Source organism: Engystomops pustulosus, chromosome 6 (genome assembly GCF_040894005.1).
Source record: "Engystomops pustulosus chromosome 6, aEngPut4.maternal, whole genome shotgun sequence".
NCBI classification, from domain to species: Eukaryota; Metazoa; Chordata; class Amphibia; order Anura; family Leptodactylidae; genus Engystomops; species Engystomops pustulosus.
Genome location: NC_092416.1, coordinates 97966554 through 97985004, shown reverse-complemented (window position 1 = coordinate 97985004; position 18451 = coordinate 97966554).

The following is an 18451-nucleotide window of genomic DNA, read 5'->3' as shown; positions in this document are numbered from 1 at the left end:
GCAGGTTCCACATTGACACAATTATCCTCCTCTCCTCCCTCTGTAGCAGGCAGCTGCATAAGAACTTGGAAAAGGGGGATTCCGGTGTCACAGCTTTCACTGCTTCCCAATACCTCTTACAGACCAACATGGATTTGAAGGTCACATAAAAGATCCCGGCAACCATAGCCTGGATCCCAAAGATCTTGTGGCTTGAGATCCCCTGGTCAAGCAGCATCTTCTTAAAGAAGATGTCCTTGGACATGTCCGGCACCCTTCCGTCCACCTCTTTCAGTTTCAGGGCCACCGTGTCCCTCATACAGGGAGGGAGCTTTGGGGGATCCTGGGTCTTCCTGGGAGGTTTCGAAACCCGAGAAGTGGTGGGGGCTTTAGGGTTGGGGACAGCTGCAGGTCCTGGGGTCTGTACCTCGGATCTTGGGTCTTCAGTCTCCAATTTTGGGTTTCAGTCTCAGGTCTTGGGGCTTCCTCCTCCAGTCTTGGGGCTTCCTTGGGGGACTTCTGCTTCTTTCTCCTGGCCTCCTTGCTTGCTGGATCCATGGCTTCTTCTTGCTTCGAGGTTAAAACAAGAAATGGTGCAAAACTCCTTGAGCAGGGCTCCCCAGGGGGAGAAAGCAATGAAGATTTTCCTGCTTGGTCCGGAGGTTCCTAGCTGATCACTAGGAGCAAGGTTCCACCAGCAGAAATTCCTTCCAGAAGAAATGAAGGAAAGTAATCCCAGAGATAATCCAAGGCTTTTTCCAAGAAGCAGCAACTCTTCCAAGTCTTTTAAAAAAACAGGTTTCCTTCTTCAGATCTTCAGTCTTCCAGAGGTTGTAGTCGGATCCAAGGTAGTTCTGATAAGAACAGATTTTGTTTTGACTGCCACCTCACAGTAAACTAGGGGGGCAAACTTTATTAAAGAATTAAACAAAATTAAATACATACTTTCAACTTTTTCGTTTTATATCAAAAATAATTGTCTAATAAAAAACAACAACAAAAAAGAAAAAACAAAGACAACAAACAAAACATAACACAAATTATCGTATTACTTCATGCAAAATCAACATTATCACATTACCAAATCAATTCTACCAAAACTTAATAAATGCATTGTCCATACAATACAACATAAGACAATCAACCATCTCTGTATTAATAGTATTAATTTCCAATGCTTTTCTCAGTGCTTTATCAAAACATTCATTGACAGAAATTTTACTAACAAATTCCGTTTTTCTTAGTTTTCAAAGCACTTTCTTGGCAAATTTACATCTTTGTGAATGTTAACAATTCTCTCAACATATTTCGCTGGCAATTGCATACTTGCTACATAAACATTCAAATTAATCTGTACTTTTTTCTTTTCTTTTCCAGATGAGGACTCGGCATCTGAGCCCGCTGTCGCTTCCTCTCTGGGCTCCGCCTTCATAGCAGGACCCTTCTGGGGACAGTTCCCCGCTACTTGACCCGTCACTTTACAATTAAAACATTTATTCTCTTCATTACAAGACAAGTAAGTATGTCCCTCAGATTAACATTTTGTACAAAATTCAACATTACAATCACTTTCTGCAGGATGGTACTGTTTGTAATTCTTGCAGAAAACATCCATATTATCAAAAAACAGATCTCCCACCACTTGGTTTATTCTAAACCTTGCGGGGGGCAAAACAAAAGTTCCATCTACTTTTTCTGTTAGTTGGCACAGAAACTCTGGCTTAGTGGGAGAATACATTTTAACAACAAAAAGTTTTTCATTCTCTACAAAGTGTGGAACAACCTACACACCCTCCATCAAAGGATGATCCTTTAGTCTTCGCAAAGTCTTCAAGAAAACCAGGTATTTCTCCCTCGTTGCAAAGGTAACATCAAAACAATTCTTCTTGGGGTAGTCCATGATGCAGAGTATGTCCTCTTGCAGTAACTGGAATAAGCCCAACAGTAGCTGATCGGACAGGAACAAAAGATCCTTCTCCATGATAAAGCGCACTGTACTCCAGTTCCTCTGGTAGCTAGGAATTGATGCCATCTCTCCTCCATCACACGTCCAAAGGCTCCAATCGGTCTCAACTGCAGCGCCTACAAAGTAAGGGCCGGTGTGATCGCTCCTCGTTGCCCAGGTACTAACCCTGAACCCCTATAGCAGCATGGGAGTGAAGCAGCGGGCCAACTAATTATGGTCACGACCAGTGACGATCCCCCCAGGCCGAGGACAGGGTACCTGGGGCACCTCCGACTAAGACCAAGGCAGCTCAGAAGATTTTTTTTTTCTTTCTTAACATTATCTCAGTTATCTCAATACTCAAGTTAATATAAGGAAATATCTTTTGTTTTATAGAGAGAAAAAAACGACATCCAAACAAGAGATTAAGATTTCATCACCGATAATGTAAGTAAATAATATATTTTGATATTTAGATATAATTATGGGAAATAACTATAAGTAATGATAATAAAAAAGGAAAAAAGTTTTTTACCGTAAAGTGCGATTCCAAACAGTTGGCTTCCAGAGTTTTTCAGCTGCTTGTTCTCCAATTGATAACTTATCCCTCCAAAACAATCATCCTCACATATACTTTCCTTTCTAAAATGGAGATGTTCCTTGTTTTCCATAAAGCCATCTTTACACACGTAATTAAGATCCAAGCAACTTTAAAATCTTCATTTTTTAACTTTAGTCCATAGAAAATAATATTAAAATCGAAAAAGTGAACGTTGGTTAAAATTTTTAAAAGTCCACTCACTTTTCTCCAAACATTTTGGGCAAAAACACAATCCCAAAAAACATGCATAGGTGTTTCACTTTGCATACAACCCAACCTTGGGTATTTTTCTGACCTGCAGAGTCTCCTACGATATTGAAACTCCCTGGTGGGGAGGCAGTCCTTTATTGCGCACCATAGGAGCTTCTTTTGTTTATTAGATAATAAGTTAAAATTAATATTCTTCCAAATCTCTTCTGAAGTTTTCCCATTAAAATTCCCCACCGGGCTACATACCAATTTGTCTTCGATTAGATGGAGAATCTTCTTGTGGTCTTTTAAAACATCTGTGCGACATTCTGCAACTGGTACATCTTCAAAATTCTATCAAGGATTATATAATTGCCAGCAGGGATCCATCTGTGTGGACAGGATTTTGATTTGTCAAAATCAGTTTTATCCCTCAACATGTCTTCCTTTTTTCCGTGAATGACTTCTCGCTCTAGATTATCAATGGTCTCTTTTAATATAATCCGAAATGGCTGGACTAAAGAGTCCTGATCAAAAGAGGTCAATTTATTGTCCAAAACAGTAATTTGTGACTTGATTTGTGAGATGCGTTCTCTGTCATGGGTAAGTAGTAAATGCATTAGAATATTAGAACATTGTAGTAGACCCTTCTCCCAAGCATCACGGAACGAGGGCTCAACCTCCCATGAATGGAATTTTTGAATGCGCAAGCCCCTAGGTGCTATATTCAGGCGCAAATACTCTTCAAGACTTTTGGCATTCCACCAAGTGCGCGTCAGTGCCTTGTGTAAATCCATTAATTCATCAGAAATCAATTTAAACTCGTTACCTCCAACTGCTGTATTAACCGTACTGTCAAAGACCGAGCTAGACTGTGATAGCCACATATTCTCACAAGACTGTAAATCCATAGTGACAATCAAATATAAACAATACAAGTTATTGTTTCACCAATTAGTATCCTCGGTGTGCTGAACTGTCCAAGAAGGTGGGTCAGAAAGGATAGGTCTGACCCTATCTAGAATGCTAGTAGTGTAGATTTGTACCGTGTTAGCCATGGAGAGCAGAAGAAGAATATCTAGAATATCAAGTAACAACAACACAACGGACAGGCACTACCAGTGTGAATCAAATATAATTAAGTGTCCACGCATCCCTGACCATATATGTAATCAACCAGAAAAAAGAATGGATGTGTACACTGGACTCAAAGTATATATTTATTTGCATCATAACAAAGACAAGACCAAAAATATATTAAAAACACTTAAAAGGTACATACTTTTGTATGTCCGACTCCCATGGGTCAAGATATGACCCAGCACTCCCTGGCTCGATCCGCCCACAAATAATTCCCAAATCACAAATATCACAAATGGTAAAGTAAGGCAGAATAAGAATCAACAAAATAATGGAAAATACCAAGTGCTGTGAGGCTGTCCTGCTAATACAATACCCTTAAGGATTATCCTCAGAAAGCCTAGTGGACTGAATAGGGTACATGGGCGGAGAGCCGGGGAGGCGGAGAACCCCACGCATATCGTCACCTCGGGGTGACTTCCTCAGGGGTAAGTGATCTAAAAGTGCACAGCCTTGTCTATATAAGGGCAAAGTTCCCCACCCCAATCAGTGTCCAAACAAATAGAAAGGCCGGATAAATACCTTAGGTCCTGCCTCCACTCGACTCCTGTATGATCGTGGCCTGTGTGAGCATAGTGTAACAGCGCATACGCGAGTAGTGCCGGTCACATGACCGATCACCTGATAAGGACCAGAGTCGCGCCTCCCAGTCAAGTGCGGCGAGCTAGGAAAAGACTGCCATCTAGTATAAGTATGATATGCGCATGCTCTTAGGACATAGGCAAACCTTATCCTGCTACAAAATAACAATAAATTAACTTTAAACCATGATTAATTGAAGTGATGACATGAATGCTCACCAAAAAAGTTTAGGATATCGCTACATATGCGCAAGTAGCACTAGGTCACATGACCGATCACATGATTAGGACTGGAGCCGCGCCTCCTAGTCAATTGCGACGAGCTACAGAAATAACAAATATAGTGATGTCATAAAAGCAAGCATGCTCGCCGAGAAAGTTGAGTGGAGCTATACAAATTTCAAGTATAATTGACGGGTGAATAACAATGTTCCTCATTAGCTTAAAGAGTGCTACAAGGGTTTCCCCTAACCATTCATCCGTATATCCTTAAAGTGCCCAAGTGCAATAATTCATGGATAATACATAGTGTTTATCAAAGAAATACATAACATATGTGGAAACGTATAAAATAAATTATATATAAAATATATTATATAATTTATATAAATATATAAATTGGTAATACATTAAAAAACAGATGTGAGCTACCGATCATCACACCCCTATAAAAAGCCCTGGTGCTAAATTAGTGAGATGCTCGACGCCGTCTTACCATAAAATAAACATGTAATTAACTAACCAGTGGCTGGTTCTAAATGGGACCTTCTGAAGATTATACTTATAGATGGACACTGATTGGGGCAAAAAGGTGGGGAGCAATGACAAATAACATCTAATTTTGTGTATAAATTTTAACATGACAACATGAAGACCACAATGATCAAGCTCAATCAATATATGACCTGTGCGTTTATACGCAGAACAAAGAAGAGCAGGCCTCCCAACAGGGAAGAATACGTCAGCTAGGAAAAAATTGTCAGTTCATATCGGGGCTGGCTAAGATCATCCAGAACCCAAGGTTGAAGGGCATGCCAGTATAGATATTTCGGGCATAGCCAAGTATCCGGATGAAATCTTTATGGTGTCCTTTCAAATATAAAAATAAAAGAGTTCCACATGTCTCAATGTTCTTGCAATTGGTGTAGATGAAGGGAGATCCACCGCGGGCTTGGATAAACTCTTCATTGGGGTATAGATGTTTCATGATATCTTGGTTATGAGGATCCACTATCCTGTTCAGCCAGAGGTTGTATACATAATCGGAAAGCAACGTAGAACCCAAAGTAAGTAATCAGATACATGTATAGTTATATTGTCACTGATTTTGTTTATGTGTACAAATGCCATTGGTCTAGAAGAACAAGCGGATGCAAAATCTGCCAGAAAATATAGATATATATAATTATATAAATTAAATGCAGTGTAGATCCCAGGTGCCAGTGGTCGAAACTCGTGTCGGGGGCTGCACAGTGCACACCTTGCATCCTGGTATGGTAACGATTTTTAGTACTTATTGAAGCTGCCTACTTTAAAGCTAAGGCTTATATTCAGCTGTTTCTCATTTTAAGTCACTATGTTATGCATTCCATAGTGAGTTTCTTCCTTTCTTGGTATCTTACTTATTTAGCATGTGGCTATGCACTATTTTTAACTTATTGTTCCCATTATACTACTACCTTTTTATGTAAGTTTGCTATTACTATTTTTTGCGAAAACTAATAAAATTTATTCAATATTCATAATTGCTTTGTGAATATAGTGTTCATTTATGTCATTTGGATCTTGAATAAGATAAAACAATCCTCCTCATTAAAACGTGTATGAACATTTTCCATAAAATACTCACTTAAAGAAGGATCACAAGGTTTTTCACTAAATAAGTTAGAATAAAAGTCTTTTACTTTACCGAGTTTTCCAGGTGTCGACTTCTCTCCATCCAATTCATCAATAAAATCTTTTCCTCTGGAAACTTTTTTAAAAAAGAAACTCTTACATTTTTCGTCTTCTTCAAGGACTTTCACTTTTGAATTAAAAATTATTTCCTTACCTTTCTCCATTTCTTTTTCCACATTTACACCCATCTTCTAAAAGGAATAAAAGCACTGAAGCTGAGCAAATAACTTACTATAAAACATTCTTTTCGCCTTTGCTTTTCTCTTGCTTTGTTTGATAAAAAACTTCTTTACTTCTTCTTTAACAAAGTCCCACCATGAAGATAAATTTGCAAAAAGATGTTTTTTGAGCTTCAATCTTTTAAAAATAATTTTGAACCTGTTCACCACCTCCATATCATTACAAATTGTAGTGTTTAGTTTCCAATGAGAAGGTCTTTTTTATGAAAAACTATTGAATCTAGGTTTAAAGTGCAGGAGATCATCTTATGGTCTGAAAAACCGTTCACCGTTGTATTGAATTTTATGGTCTTAAAGTGTTTTGAAGAAAAAAATTAATCAATACATGATTCTGCTATTGCACTTTGCCATGTAACTTTAGATTCTTCCTAAAATCACTTATGCCTAAATAAGAAAGAATGTTTAAAATAAAAGTAGCTGACTACTCCTTCTTCCTCCTGTCCAAGTGGCAGTTGAAATCCCCTCCAATAATTATTGGGTCCGTGCCAACTAGGAACAATTTTAAAATTTCAAACAACTCCAATCTCTTTTCTTTACAAGTATGCCCGTAGACAGAAAAACATTTAATTTTTTGTTTCCTCTTTCCACAATAACCGACAAGATCCTGCCGGGGTATATGTCTTCAGATTGGATGATTTTCCAATCTCTGCTGCATAAAAAGGCTACTCCTTTGCTCTTGCTTTCGTTTCCTCCTGAGAAGACATAGGTTCTGTCCCATGAGTCACCAAGGTAGTTGTAGCACCGAAATTTCTTTTTAATATTTCCTTCTTGTAAAAAAATAAAGTCATAGTTATCATTTTTTAAATAATCATACAGAGAAGCTCTCTTGAATTTGTTGTTTAAACCCTGGTCTTCAAGATCCACTGGGGTCACCTAAGAGCTTTCTTCGCAGACTATAGAGCTCTCCCCCCCAATAGCTGCAAGTTTCACTAGGGAAACAAGGCCAAGGGCTTGCTTTTCACCGCGTAAGAAAAACAGCATAGCATAGCTGTGGGCTAGATGGGACATCAGACCCTGTTGTATAAAAGGCAGAGTCACATTTTTTTTTTTTTAACATTATCTCAGTTATCTCAATACTCAAGTTAATATATTGAAATGTCTTTTGATTTTTAGGAAGAAAAAAAAGATATCCAAACAAGAGATTAAGATTTCATCACCGATAATGTAAGTTAATAATATATTTTGATATTTTTTATATTTAGATATAATTTTGGATAAAACTATAAGAAATAATAATAAAAAAGAGAAAAAGTTTTACCGTAAAGTGCAATTCCAAACATTCGGCTTCCAGAGTTTTTCAGCTGCTTGTACCAAAAGTGCAAAAATAGATAGCTTAAAAACAATTTCAAACAATCATCCTCACATATACTTTCCTTTCTAAAAATGGAGATGTTCCTTGTTTTCCATAAAGCCATCTTTACACACGTAATTAAGATCCAAGCAACTTTAAAATCTTTACATCTTAACTTTAATCCATAAAAAATAATATTAAAATCTAAAAAGCGAACGTTGGTTAAAATTTTTAAAAGTCCACTCACTTTTTTCCAAACATTTTGGGCAAAAACACAATCGTCAACGTGCATAGGAGTTTCACTTTGCATACAACCCAACCTCGGGCATTTTTCTGACCTGGAGAGTCTCCTACGATACTGAAACTGCCTGGTGGGGAGGCAGTCCTTTATTGCTCTCCATAGGAGCTCCTTTTGTTTATTCGATAATAAGTTAAAATTAATATTCTTCCAAATCTCTTCTGAAGTTTTCCCATTAAAATCGCCCACCGAGCTACATACCACTTTTTCTTCGATTAGGTGGAGAATCTTCTTGTGGTCTTTTAAAACATCTGTGACGACATTCTGCAACTGATACATCTTCATAATTCTCTTGAGGATAATATAATTGCCAGCAGGGATCCATCTATATGGATAGGACAAGGGCAAGTTTGCCCACTTGTATTTCTTAATTAAAAAAATACAATTATACATAGTAGAACTTTTTCAGATTAAAATCAGGTCCAAAATTAGTATTTATGCAAAGTGCCAGGTATTTACATTATAAAATTTTTCTCAGATCTGGAAAAGCTCTTCCACCTTTAAAAATCGATTTTCAAAAATCTTCTCTTTTGCATCTTTCAATTTTACTTCCCCACAGAAAGTTAAAACATATTTTGATAACATTTCTTAAAAACAAGTTTGAGGGGGGGGGGGGGGGAATCATGGAGGTATATAAAAACATAGGCAGTAATACTTGCTTGACTATTAAAATCTTGCCGTCCATACTTAGCTACTGCAGCATCCAGAAAGATACTTTTTTTCTTCACTCTTTCCAGGAGCGATTCCAAGTTTTTGATTGCTCCACAATTTTCTGTAAAAAAGACACCTAAAATTTTCATCTCTTGTACTTTAGTAAAAAGGTAATTATTGTCAAGTCTAAAATTTCCACATAGTAAAATGTTTGATTTCTCCATGTTCAATTTAAAACCAGACGCTCCTTGGAACCACTGCACCACCCGGGTTATCCGGTTTATTCCCTTCATGTCCCGGGCGAGCAGTGTCATGTCATCCATGTAAGAAACCAATTTAACGGGAATGTTCTTGTTACCTGGGATAAAAACGCCACTTATTAATTTATCTTTCCTGATGGTACAAAGCAAAGGCTCTAAAGCGCAAACAAATAAAATTGACAGCAATTCTACTAAAACACTTATTGTATAAAATCTGGATAAAATTGATGAACACTTGAGGACAACCCATTCTTTTTAACACTTGGAATAAAAACTTGTGGGACACTCGGTCGTATGCTTTTTCAAAGTCCAAACTTAAAATAGCAAGATCTTGATTTCTATCTTTAAAATCCCAGAGAATGTCCCATATTAAAAGCAAGGAGTCAGACATTCTTCTACCTGGTATTGCACAAGTTTGGTCCTGATGTATAACAGAAGAAATGGTGCTTTTCAATTTATTGGCCATTATTTTTGCAAAAATGTTGTAATCAGTATTTAAAAGGATAATTGGGCTCCAATTTTTTAGATCATTTTTGTTACTGTTTTTAAAAAGAAGCACTATCAGGCCCTCCTGCCACAAATCTGGAGCCACTCCTGTTGATAAAACTTCCAAAAAGACTTCAACAAAAGATGTGCAAATGATATTCCAAAAAATTTCTAAAATTCAATGGGCAAACCATCATTACCAGGTGTCTTTAAATTATTAAAACTCTTAACCGAACTAAGGACTTCTTCTCTTGTCAAACTCTTGGATAAGATAGAACAATCCTCTTCATTAAAACAAGTATCAACATTTTCCATAAAATACTCACTTAAAAAAGGATCACAAGATTTTTCACTAAATAAGTTAGAATAAAAGTCTTCTACTTTACCAAGTTTTCCAGGTGTCGACTTCTCTCCATCCAATTCATCAATAACATTTCTTTTGCTTTGTTCGATGAAAAACTCCTTTACTTCTTCTTTAACAAAGTCCCACCATGAAGATAAATTTGCAAAAAGTTTTTTAAGCTCCTGTCTTTTAAAAAGAATTTTGAACCTATTCACCACCTCCATAATCGTAAAAAATTGTAGTTTCCAATGAGGTTTCTTCTAAAAAAAATTTGAGTCTAGGTTTAAGGTGCAGGAGATCATCTTATGGTCGGAAAAAAAGGTTCACCGTTGTATTGAATTTTATGGTTTTAAAGTGCTTTGAAGAAAAAAAATAATCAATATGTGATTCTGCTATTGCACTTTGCCATGTAACTTTAGATTCTTCTTTGCTTCCACAAGACTTCCTAAAATCACTTAGGCCTAAATCAGAAAGAATGTTTAAAGCAAAAGTAGCTGACTTCTCCTTCTTCTTCCCGTCCAAGTGGCAGTTGAAATCCGTCCAATAATTATGGGATCCGTGCCTACTAGAAACAATTTTAAAATTTCAAACAACTCCAATCTCTTTTCTTTACAAGTATGCCCATAGACAGAAAAACATTTAATTTTTTGGTTTCCTCTTTCCACAATAACCGACAAGATCCTGCCGGGGTATATGTCTTCAGATTGGATGATTTTCCAATCTCTGCTGCATAAAAAGGCTACTCCTTTGTTCTTGCTTTCGTTTCCTCCTGAGAAGACATAGGTTCCGTCCCACGAGTCACCAAGGTAGTTGTAGCACAATTTCTTTTCAATACAGGCGGTCCCCTACTTAAGGACACCCGACTTACAGACAACCCATAGTTACAGACAGACCCCTCTGCCCACTGTGACCTCTGGTGAAGCTCTCTGGATGCTTTAAAATAGTCCCAGACTGCAATAATCAGCTTAAAATGGTCTGCAATGAAGCTTTATTGATAATTCTTGGTCCTATTAAAGCAAAAAAATTTGAAACTCCAATTGTCACTGGGGCAAAAAAATTTTTTTTCGGGAACTACAATGATAAAATATACAGTTTCGACTTACATACAAATTCAACTTAAGAACAAACCTACAGTCCCTATCTTGTATGTAACCCGGGGACTGCCTGTAATGCCTTCTTGTAAATAAATAGTCATAGTTATAATTTTTTAAAAAATCATTCAGAGAAGCTCTCTTGAATTTGTTGTTTAAACCCTGAACATTCAGGGACATGCACCGAATCATCCTTTATCTTTGCTTTTAGGGCACTCCCTCCCGCCCTTACTTTGAGGTCTTCTGATTTTTAACTTCGGGTGATCTGAATTCAAACCACTAGATGAAATATCACCCAGGAGATCAAATTCCTTCTGCTCAAAAATAGATGATTCATCTTCAGTCTTCTCTTTTTTTGGTCTTTTCCGTGATTTCTCCGAACTGTCCATTGGCTGTTGACCACACGGGATCTCAGCTGACTTCTTCCCGGACAACGATGACAACTGCAACGGATCCACTGTGGTAAATTCTTTATCTAAATTTTCAATTTGCTCCTTCAGGTGGTTATCCACAGTCTCAGATGACGAGACTCAACCATCTTCTACTTTACCACTATCTTCAATCTCTTCGTTATTCTTGTCCCCCTCTTATTCAGCTGGAATATCTTCTGTTGGCTCGTTTACTTCCTCTTGGGGCATATTTTCTTGTTTCTGTTCAGGAGAACCGGAACTGTCTTCTGTCTCCTTTCTCTTTGGACAGGCCGCACTTTGATGAAAGGACCCAGGGCATTCAGTACATACTTCACCTGCACCTGTGTCGTGCTCGTACACTTCCGGCAGTAATCCGGTCGATTTGAAAAAAAAAAACATTTCCTCTCACCCTTATTATGTAACAAAAGGGTGGAGTAGGAAGAACGCGCCATAAGCTTCTGGGTCCTTTTTAAAAGTAACATAAAACATTCTCTTTCCATTCCATACACCAAAGGAGGTCTCTCCTTTCTTCATGGGGACTATTTTCTCACAGTATGGTGCTAGAAAATCCTCCACCTCCTTGTCTGAAATGAAAGGGCTGTACATTTGAATAACAATGGGTTTTGAAGAGGTTTGATAGATAGGACAAACTTTCAATCCTTTCCAGACATCCTGATGTTTTGTCTTCAAGTAGCTCTTATAGACTTTCTCACACAGGCTGTCTTCTGTCAGAGTTATGTCGATGATTCCTCTTTTTGTATAACTCTGAAATGCAAAAAAAATCCTTGCCTCCAAATTCATTAGAGGAAATAATATCTGGTGAAAAATATATTTGTCGTCCTTGATGAACATAAATTCAGGCTTGATCAAGAACTGCACAGTTTTTTCTAACAAAAACTTTTCAGAAAAATAATCTTGACTTCTGTACACCATCTTCAAAAAATTACAGGATTCAACCTTTCTCTTCTTAAATTTCAGAAAAGAAAAGAGGTTCTTGAGGTCGCAGAAGATAAGCCTTTTCTTTTCGCTTCTTGATGAATCCGTTCTCCCGGGGTCCTTCCGAACTTTCCACCGCACCGCAGAATTCCTTCTTCGCTGAAGCTACTAGTCTTCAAGATCCACCGGGGTCACTGTTACCTAAGAGCTTTCTTCGCAGACTATAGAGCTTCCCCCCAATAGCTGCAAATTCCACTAGGGAAACAAGGCCGAGGGCTTGCTTTTTACTGGGTAAGAAAAACTCTGCCATGCTTCTGCCTTTTAGCACCATGGCATGGCTGAATTATTTTTCTTGATTGCCCTAGACAATTAGTTAGGGAGAGGAGGCTAATTTAATAAGGAACAGGTCAAAATCTGAAATAATTGCCCTTTTTAGTGAAATCTAAAGAATTTCATGTTGCTATTCATTTGCTGCTATAGTGCAGGGCCAGTCTTAATGTTATTTGCATTTGCAGTATCATACAATGTTATTATAATGGTGACACTGGACTCAACGACATATAGGACAGTGAACCCTAAAACTCCAGCCCTCACTACAGTCCACCCTTGGCTACATGGGACAACCACTAAGACATTGCCTCCCTGTGTCAATGTGCGGAGGGTTGGGAAGTTATATAGCCATGGATGCTCCAATAGGGGGATTCTGGGAAAATATGCAAATTTTTCCAGGATGGGATAAAGAAAACCATGCCTCTTTTAGCCACCTTGTAAGGCAACTCCCTTGACATTAAGCATGACCTACAAGATGCCTTATGACATGATGCAAGATTAAAGCCAAAGCAGTATATCTATTCCAGAAGGAACAGACTCCCAACTGTAGCCAGACCTGATTGGGTCTCCTCAGTACAGCGTAAGGAGCTGGTTTGGCTGGATGAGAGGCTTGTGACTAGGGTAGGGAAGTAAAGCAAAGTTTTCCTGGATGCAATAAGGAATCATGTCCTAAGGCTTCTTGTAGGTCATCATAGTATCATAGTCTATAAGGCCGGAAAAAGACGCAAGTCCATATAGTCCAACCTTAAGAATTAAATAAATGTTCTATCCCCATAACCGTGATATTTTTTCTCTCCAGAAAGGCATCTGGGCCTATCTAGAACAAGTACATAGAGTCCGCCATAACAACCTCCTGCGGCAGAGAGTTCCAGCAAAGAACCTTTGTCTATGTTGATGGTAGATGCCCTACGCTGTACTGAGGAGAACCAATCAGGTAGAAACAGTACTGTTGAGTGGAGATGGAGGGGTTCTTCTTTGTGAGGGAGCCTGATGTGATATAGCAGGCAGTAGCCATGATACTGCAGGCAGCGATGGAAAGAGGAATGGAGGATACAATGCACCTTCGGGTAGCAGCCGAAAACAAGGAGAAGATTAGATTGGAGCAAATTGTGATAGACATCTTACACAAGACTCCAAACTTACAGGTAAATGATGTATTGGCACTGCAGGATTTTTCTAAGTCCGGTTCTTAGGATATTACCATTTTTTCTAAAGGCAAATGCGAAAAGGACAATAATGGAAGTTTCCTGTGGAGGAATATTTTGGTGGAACCTTTGTATTTGAAGCAGGAAATGGTACTTACTGTGAATACGTATAATGCTAAGGTATCAGATGAAACAGTTACCCAATTCTTGCATCATTATTGGGATTTTGTGTAGTTCCAAGGAAGGCACAATAAGAAGTATGGGTACCTGAATGGTAAATGGAGGTACTTAGTTGTCTTGAAGAAAAACTCTTCAACTATTTTTTTTTTGAAAAGTAACAATTTTATTGGTATCAACATAACATTTACAAAGCATCTTCATTCATCTTATTTACAAATAATACCTTATAAATGTATAAGTAAGTTAGCCGTGCTACCTTTGTACTCGTACCATTCCTACATATGCCACAGCTTCCTCCGATTCATTAAACCCCCCCCCCTCCCCATACCGACAAGGGAGAAAAAAAAACATCATTTTTCCTCCGATTCACCTTTAAGATTGTTTAAGATCCTTTTGCCTATGATATGGATTTCCATTTACCCCAAATACATTCCCATTTTTTCCTACCCTTTCCCCCCCGTTTTGCGTACCAGACTTTCTCATATTGTTTGATTTTGTTAACTAAATTGATCCACCCCTCTTTGGGGATAGCTTCCGCGTTCCCCCAATTCCCACACTCGTCCCAGATGACTGTACATCAATTGCTGTGTCCGTGAATCCAGTCCGCTTTCCTCTAGATCTCCCAGGATGGCCACTCGTATCGTTGGAGTGATTCTTATACCTAACAATTCTGAGATATAGGTAAAAACTTCTTGCCAGAATACTCCAATTATTGGGCAAAACCAAATGACATGACAGAAATTTGCCCCGTATCTTCCACATCTCAAACATCTATCATCCACTCTTACCCTCATTTTGTGTAGTTGTGATGGTGAAAAATAAATCATATGTAATATACTATGGTGTATTAATCTATGGTTCCACCCCAAAGAGCTGTGTATGGTGCCTTTATAGATTCTACTCCATACTAGCGGAGCATTGTCTTCATCTGCAACAACCTTCTCCCAAGTGTCTTGTGCTTTATGTCTTTATGTCAATTTACTTAAATTTTTACCATTTTATACTACTTGACCCTGTGCTTCAACAAAATACTCAAAAGGTTTAACTCCCTCCCCTGAAATAAATTGTGACACACAGGATACCCCAATCCTTTCCCAAAACTTCCGTTTTCCAATTAATCCCTTTCCAGTATCTCAAAAATTGATTTAATTGTCCTCTTTGTGGTTTGGGTAAGCCTAAGAAGTGCTGAGTTTTCTTGCCAATCTACCAATCTGGTAATTTGTGCAGTTAAAAAGTAACCAAAAAAGTACGGTATCCCCAATCCCCCTTCCTCAAGTGAGTGGTATAGATAGTTCAGTTTCATGCGGACTTTCTTACGACCCCATATTAGATCGTTCAGCATTGCTTCAATACCCTTAAAATATGCTTCCTCTATCCACACAGGGCTTGCAGAAACTACGACTAGGATTTGGGGCAACAAAATCATTTTAATCCTATTCTGTCGGACCTAGAGAGTGGTAGCCTGTCCCAACAGTGTATCAATAGAGGGATCAAATTTAACTCAACAAACTTGTCTAACTCCCTTGAAACCTGGATACCAAGGTACCCAAAGCCACTTTCACTTACCGAGATCTTTTGACCAAGCATTTTCTCCCTAACTCCTGGATCTAAGGGTAACAGCTGTGATTTTTTCCAGTTTATTTGTAACCCCGACCATTTCCCAAATTCGTCAGTAGCGTGCATTACCCTGGGCACAGTGTCGGGTGTATCTTGAAGGTATAATATCAAGCCATCAGCATATAAACAAAGTTTATCTGCGCCGCCTCCTACTATATGTCCATCTTGCCTCAGAAGAATGGCCAAGGGTTCAATGTACAGCGCATAGAGTGAAGGGTATAGTGGAAGACCCTGTCTCGTTCCTCTGGACAGTGAAAATTGGGCAGACTGGGATCTGTTTATCACTACTCTTGCCACCGGGGCTTCATATAGACCCTGTATCCATCCAATAAACCTGGGGTCAAAGCCGAACCTCTCTAGCACTGACCAAAGGAAGCTCCACTCAACCCTGTCAAACGGCTTGATCGCATCTAGTGATAGGATGGAGCGCAGCCCCTCCTCCCCCATCTCTATTGCCGCGTACAGCATATGAATGCTCAATTTCCGACCTGGCAAAAAGCCTTTTTGGTCTGTATGAACAAGTGTTGTTATCACTTCCAGTAATCTGTTTGCTAGAAGTTTAGCTATTATCTTCCATACGACCCCACCTCCAACAAATTTTTCTCTTTTTGGGATCACTATAATATTCGCTTCTGCCATAGAGTCTGAAATTGTCCCCTTAAGTTCTGGGTCTTCTATAATATCCAGCAGCAGAGGTAGTAACGCCTCCCCATATTTTCTGTATACCGCGAAGGGTAAACCGTCCGTACCTGGAGAGGAATCCTTTATGCAACCCCTTACTGTTTTTTGTAGCTCTGCCAACGTAATGGGTGCCTCTAGTTTCGTTCTCTGACTCTCAGAGAGCTTAGGGAAATTTATTCCGTCTAGGTACCCCTCGACTTCCTTTCTAGCACTGGATGCTCTAGAGGTATATAAATCCTCAAAAAAAACTTTGACTTGTTCCAGTACCCTTCCTGGATCTTTTACTACTGTCCCATGTTCTCCGTGCACTTCTGCAATATATGTATTTTTGTTCGGGGGTTAGATCATGTGTGCAATAATTTTTCCTGCTTTCCCGCCCTCTGCGAAATGCCTTTGTTCTCTGACGAACATTCAATGTTGTGCCTTTCCTGCCAGAAATCTTTCATACCTGACCTTAGATTCCAGCAGTTTTTTTCCCCTCTTGCCATCTTGTATGTTCTCCATATTTCCCTCAGCTTCTTTATATTTTTGTTTACGCTGTAGTTCTTCCTTATTAAATTTCCTCCTGGCTTCTGCTATCCCTTTTTTAAAGACACCCCTTAGGTACGCCTTAAGTGCGTCCCAAGTGTTCCACCTGTCTAGGGAGTTATCATTCGCCCTCCAAAACTCTGTTATTTGCCTCTTCACATCTAGGGAATCCCCTAATATGGCTAGACAGTGTGGATTCAGCTTAAAGATTTTATTCTTCCTCCCTTCTAGCCCTAGGTCTACCACCACTGGTCCATGATCCAAAATTATTGACTCATATTACATTCTACAAATGATAGGCATTATGGAATGGCTTACTAAACAATGGTCGATTCGTGTTAGCGTGTTATATGTTTAGGAATGCTATGTCTACTGTATGTTGGATCTCGATTTTGAGGAGATCTTCTAGGTGGAGAAAGAGTCGTGTCATAGAACAGGTTTGGGTTTCACTTACCTCACCTTACACTATAGCAGCACCATGGAATATTTTAACGACAGATGGTTACACAGAGAGTCCCTAATAAGAGATATTCACCACACACCCAGAATACCATAGACTCAACCATTCGATTTCTCAAAGGTTGAGGAACATTGAAATGAGTCTTATCACTAAGAAAGCTCAAAAACTCCACAGAGACCAAAGTGAATACAAAGAAAAAACACACAGGATCTGGCTACCAGACACTGATGAACTCAGACCCCCTCCTATCCAGGAGAGCCCCACCCATGCAGAAAACCCCCCAAAGAATTCCTGCACACCAAAGCATAAAGACTCCCCCATACCATCTTTATTAGACATTCAGATTAGCCGCCCCGGGAAAGGCCCTAGACCCACACACAATAAAGGGAAAACCTTTCTTAATAAGAACTTTAGGAAACTTAAACACAACCCCACAGCTCCCACTCTTGAGACCGAACCTAAAGCGACCACTACTCCAAATAGATCTATAGAGAGAAACCCTATAACGTCTATATTTTCCGTAACATCAAATCCAAACACGCCATCAGATTCCCAACCAAGTCAGACCAACTGTATTAACACTTCAAATGTAAGCCCCTCCTCTACTTTATTGAACCTCTCCATTCATCCAGAATCATCACCAGAATGAACCACCTCCCAAGATATACCTTCCAATCCTAGACAAACAAATCAAGAATTCACTAATCATAATTTAGTTCATGATCTATCAACAAGCCTACTGCCTTCTTTTTTAGAGCTCCCCCTGCCCCAAAGGAGCCCCCACCAATCCCAGCAATAGATCCCTTTATCCCCAGATTAGAGAGCCCCAAAGCCACTTACTCAATCTTTACTCAATCAGCAACCTCCCAAAAAAGAAAAGAAAGACCAGGGGAAAAAGAGTAGGGAGACGAAACCTCACTGACAAAAAAGAAAATCAACAAACGGTCGAATCCAGAAAACCAGTAAAGATTTTCATCCTGTCTGAACATAAGCTGTGTTCAGCTTATTAAGTAAGGGCCTATCTTTCTGTCCGACAAATAGATCCAAAGAATTGGACCTATTCATAGACCTTAATAACTTAATAAGAAAAGTCACCTTGAAGAGTCATTTCACCATTAAAGAAACAAAGAGTCAAATGGATCCAACCCCAAATGTAGACTGTACAATGGATACA